We start from the raw sequence: 5,811 nt of genomic DNA on the forward strand, positions 1-5,811 counted from the left end.
AAAGTGGTTTCTACAGTCTTACTGACCATTCTCTACAGAGGGATCTCATTTATCAGCCGTGTGTCTCTTTGAGTCCTTTCACTCCCATGCCTAGATCTCTCAAATAAATGATCCCGATAACATTTCAAAGTCATTTTTTTATTTTCTGAAAAACTCACCTCCTGTTTGACTTTTTTAAAATTATCTTTAGCATATATTCTTTAAGAAAGAGTATTTGTTTAACATTTAAATGTATTTTGAGGCTAACAGTAAAAACAATTAATTAATCAGTAATTAATTTAGTTTCATAGATGAAGAAGCCACAAATACCAAGAAACATATTTGCAGATAAAGAATTCATCCAATTTGAGATATGCCATACATTGGATAATTCTTATATTGATTATTAAAAGTGTGCCATATTTTACTTTATGGACTCAATTTAAGATTTCTTTTTTTTTATTATACTTTAAGTTTTAGGATATATGTGCCCAATATGCAGGTTTGTTACATATGTATACATGTGCCATGTTGGTGTGCTGCACCCATTAACTTTATACTAGCTTAAAAGATGTCCTCTTTCCCAACAATAAGAACCATCAAACTGTTTTCCTAAACAAGCATAAAAGAAGCGATACCCATTCTGTTAGAAATTTATGTATCATTCTGGAACAAAGCACAGTCAATTTCCAAACTAGAAATGTTTTCTTATATTCCATATTAACTGAAATAAAAATAGTAAAACGGAAACAAAATGTACTAAGAAGAGCAGTGGACTTGAAATCAGAAGGCAAAATGTTTAGTCTAGACTTTTTCATTAAGAAGTTGTGTGACAAAGTAAATCATTACCATGAAGAGCTTCACTTTCCCATCCATGTAATAAATAAATGTCCTTCTTTTATGTGCTGGTTTGTGTGTAAAAATAAATGAGAAAACTATTTGACCAAAAAAAAGCTTAATCTATGCTGTTTAAAGCTGCAAAGTAGGTTATACTTACTAGTCCTTAAGAAACTTTTCATCTCTGGCTTTTTTTAAAATTTTTTATTTTATTTTATTTTATTATTGTTACACTTTAAGTTTTAGGGTACATGTGCACAATGTGCAGGTTTGTTACATATGTATACATGTGCCATGTTGGTGTGCTGCACCCATTAACTCGTCATTTAACATTAGGTATATCTCCTAATGCTATCCCTACCCCCTCCCCCGACCCCACAACAGTCCCCAGAGTGTGATGTTCCCCTTCCTGTGTCCATGTGTTCGCATTGTTCAATTCCCACCTATGAGTGAGAACATGCGGTGTTTGATTTTTTGTCCTTGTGATAGTTTGCTGAGAATGATGGTTTCCAGTTTCATCCATGTCCCTACAAAGGACATGAACTCATCATTTTTTATGGCTGCATAGTATTCCATGGTGTATATGTGCCACATTTTCTTAATCCATTCTATCGTTGTTGGACATTTGGGTTGGTTCCAAGTCTTTGCTATTGTGAATAGTGCCGCAATAAACATACGTGTGCACGTGTCTTTATAGCAGCATGATTTATAGTCTTTGGGTATATACCCAGTAATGGGATGGCTGGGTCAAATGGTATTTCTAGTTCTAGATCCCTGAGGAATCGCCACACTGACTTCCGCAATGGTTGAACTAGTTTACAGTCCCACCAACAGTGTAAAAGTGTTCCTATTTCTCCACATCCTCTCCAGCACCTGCTGTTTCCTGACTTTTTAATGATCGCCATTCTAACTGGTGTGAGATGGTATCTCATTGTGGTTTTGATTTGCATTTCTCTGATGGCCAGTGATGGTGAGCATTTTTTCATGTGTTTTTTGGCTGCATAAATGTCTTCTTTTGAGAAGTGTCTGTTCATATCCTTTGCCCACTTTTTGATAGGGTTGTTTGTTTTTTTCTTGTAAATTTGTTTGAGTTCATTGTAGATTCTGGATATTAGCCCTTTGTCAGATGAGTAGGTTGCGAAAATTTTCTCCCATTTTGTAGGTTGCCTGTTCACTCTGATGGTAGTTTATTTCGCTGTGCAGAAGCTCTTTAGTTTAATTAGATCCCATTTGTCAATTTTGGCTTTTGTTGCCATTGCTTTTGGTGTTTCAGACATGAAGTCCTTGCCCATGCCTATGTCCTGAATGGTATTGCCTAGGTTTTCTTCTAGGGTTTTCATTTCTGGCTTTTAAAGGAGACATATGTTTGCCCAGAAGATGATGGAGAGATGGTAGCAGAAACAGACTGTCTGATTCCACCTCCAGTGGCAAATGGTGAATAATAATTTCCACCCCTCTGAAAACACAGTGATGCAGAAAGTGTTAATTTGCTTGATCATTTGCAGACCATTTATCTTTTCCTAGAGGAAAAAGTAATGTTAAAAATGACATTATAAAAATATAAATTTCTTCCCTAATGCTACTACTATAAAAGAAAAAATGTGAGGAGAAAAGAATTATACAAATGATGAGGAAAGGAGGAAAACATGATCTTTGAAAAGGGAAAATAAATTATTGAGAGAAGACTCAAATTTTCTTCACTATAATAAGAAAAAATTAGAATAGGAAGAGTACTACCAAAATATCATAAATAACAACAGAAGCTCCCTGTCCTAAAAATACATGCACAGAAAGATACTATTTCTAGTCAAAATTTTTTCCTACTAGGGTTTTTTTCTCAGAGAAAGTTGAACATTTTATTCATCAAACTGTAGATTAAGGGGTTCATCAAGGGAGCTGTATTGGTGTAAAAGACAGAAGAAATCTTTCCCTCATCCATGGACCCAGCAGAAGATGGTTTGAGACACATAAATGCACACGATCCAAACTAAGAGAAACAGCAATTAGGTTGGAACTGAAGGTGTTCAAGGCTTTGGACCTGCCCTTCTTGGAGTTGATGTGGAGGATGATGTAGAAGCTGCAACCACAAGAGATAAATATGGTGACAGTGGAAAATAATGACTGCTGCAATGGAAACCACCAGCTCATTGATGTAGGTGCCGGTGCAAGAGAGCTGGAGCAGAGGGAGGATGTCACACAAATAGGGATGGATGGTGTTTGCATCACAGAAGGTCAGTCTCAGCATGCATCCACTGTGGGCTATGGCACTAGAAAAGGCCAGCAAGTATAAACCAAGCATAAGGTGAGAGTACACTTTGGGGGACATGGCAATATTATACAAAAGTGGGTTACAGATGGCTACATGGTGATCATGGTGACATGATGATCATAGGCCATTGAGGTGAGCACATAGCATTCAGAAATACCAAAAAAAAAAAAAAAGAAGAAGAAAAAAGAAAAGCTGGGACATGCACCCCATGTGGGAGATAATATCCTTCTGTGTTATGAAGTTCATCAGCATTTGGGGTGGAAACACAGAAGAATAACAGAGATCTATGAAGGACAAGTTAAAGAGGAAAAAGTACATGGGGGTATGAAGGTGTGAATTGAGCACAACGAGAGTTACCGAGCCAAATTTCCCAACGCAGTGACCATACACTAGAAACAGGAAGAAAAGAGGGAGTTGGAGATCTGGCTGATCTGTTAACTTCAGCAAAATGATTTTAGTCATGAAAAAGCCATTTACAGGAGCCATTCTTCTCTGAGGGTATCTGTGGACACAGGAAAAAAAGCTTCCATTCAAGAGCAACACAGCTCTTCCCACAATTTCTCCTCCCGTAAGAGTAGAGTATATGCTGGGATTATCTGAGACTAGCCTAATATGGACCCACATAATCTGCCTTTACTGCTATCATAATACTGAGTGACACTGACTTCCCCTTTTTCAAGTTGTAGGAAGTCAAATACAGCAGAGACCAGCACCACTTTAGCCTAATAGCATGAAGGCCAGTGCTACCACATGCAAGCATGACTGCTGGAAAGACAAAGGGATACGGGAGAAGGGTGGACCAGGACAGAATGATTTATCCCTCATTTCTTCATTTCTTCATTCACTTGAGTCCTCTCATCACCAATAAGGTTAAAGGCAGAGGCCGTGGCAACCTGGTTCTGGCCTCTAATGTAGATTTGACTTAGGTGGTGCATAGAAACGAAGAACATTGTTTCTAATCCAAAAATAAGGAAGCAAAGTCTAGGCAAGGTTATGTTACTGCCCCGTATCACAGAATCAAAGTCCTACACCTAGAACAAAGAGAGTTCTGTCCACGGAGAGGGAACTTACTGATTAGACACTGCAACCACTGGGTTCACTGGTGTCTCTGAACATTATCTGCTCCTTTTGAACAGATTTTTCCACTGGTTTCACCTGATTATCAGGACAGCATTGAATGGGAATGTAAATGCCATATCTTTGAGCCCTGAACTTCCATCTCAAAACAAAGAGGACATGAATGTACATGGAATTCAGAAACACTCTCCTTAGGCCAGAAAACCTTAGTGTTTCCTTATTCTTATTTGCCACTGTGGTCCTGGAAGGGCAATTTCAAGCTCTGAGGCTTTAGTTTCTTTAATTCTAAGATACAGATCAGACTTAAATTTCATTGTGTCCTATTATTTTTATTATTATTATTTTTAGTATAAATATGATTCCTCTCTAGCAGCAGACAAAAAAAAAAGTCTTTATTATTCTTTCCGTCACTTGGTAGGACATAATAGATTTAATATCAATGTAATGATATAATGTACCTTGATATATTATATAATTTAGTGTTGAAGCTTCCTCAGCCACTTCCCTAGGGAATATGGTTCAGGTTTAAGCAAGTTGAGGGCTTTGTATTTATCCCCTGGACTATGATTTCTCTTTTGTTCCTTAGAGACTCAATATTTTACTCAAGTTTTCCTTCTCCCGAGGGACTGTACATCCCCTAAGGCAGAGTGGAAATAAACTCCCATCTCCCCATAATCTTCACATCTGATAGGAATTCTGTTTCATTAGTTCTTTCTTTTTTTCTTCATCCTGAATGGGAATTTTTCACAGGATCTGCCTGCAGGCTTCTTTATTTCTTTCTCTTTTTTTTTCTTTCTTTCTTTTTTTTTTTTTTTGAGACAGCGGTGTCACTGTATCACCAAGACTGGAGTGCAGTGACACCATCACAGCTCACTGCACCATCAACCTCCCAGGCACCAGTGATTACCTCCCACCTTAGCCTCTCAAGTAGTTGAGACTCCAGGGACATGCCACTATGCCCGGCTAATTTTGTTTATTTTTTGTAGAGATGGAGGAGATCTCCCTATGTTGTTCAGGCTGGTCTTGAACTCCTGGCCTCAAGCAATACTCCCACCAGGGCCTCCCAAAGTGCTGGGATTATAGGCCTGAGTCGCCACACTCAGCCTTCCTTATTTCTGTATCAGAAATTTTTCTAGGTGGCTTAGTCTGATCAGGCCACTGTGACAAAATATCATAGACTTGTTGGCTTGGGAAAAACAGAAATGTATTTCTCACAATTCTGGAGGCTGAAGGTCAAGATCAAGGCCATCTCTGGTGAGGCCCTGCTTCCAGGTAGACGGCTGCCTTCCTACTCTAAACACACATGGCAGAAAGGGCAAAGGCTGACTCTGGACCTCTTTTATAAGGATGCTAATTTTATTCAAGAGGGTTCTGTCTCCATGATCATTTACAAAAGATCTCCCCTCCTAATTCTGTTGCCTTGGGGGTGGGATATTTAATATATGAATTTAGGGGAGACCTACATTCAAACTACAGCACAAAGATGGCAGTAACTCACTTCAATTGGCTCTCATGGTATATCTTTGAAAAAAAATTAATGTCTTAATTCCCTTTTAAAGTTTTTACATCTAAACACCTTGTAGAAATTTCTACATGAGTGTCCCACTGAGTCCTAAATGTAACATTTCGTTAATGAGGTCATCAATATA

General features: G+C 38.2%; 1 pseudogene; it reads right to left on the bottom strand.

The window, feature by feature from the left end:
- Positions 1–2,653: 2,653 nt before the first annotated feature.
- Positions 2,654–5,411, bottom strand: LOC100614173 (olfactory receptor 8B3-like; annotated as a pseudogene).
- Between the last annotated feature and the right edge of the window lie 400 nt (positions 5,412–5,811).

Source organism: Pan troglodytes, chromosome 9 (assembly GCF_028858775.2).
Source record: "Pan troglodytes isolate AG18354 chromosome 9, NHGRI_mPanTro3-v2.0_pri, whole genome shotgun sequence".
NCBI classification, from domain to species: Eukaryota; Metazoa; Chordata; class Mammalia; order Primates; family Hominidae; genus Pan; species Pan troglodytes.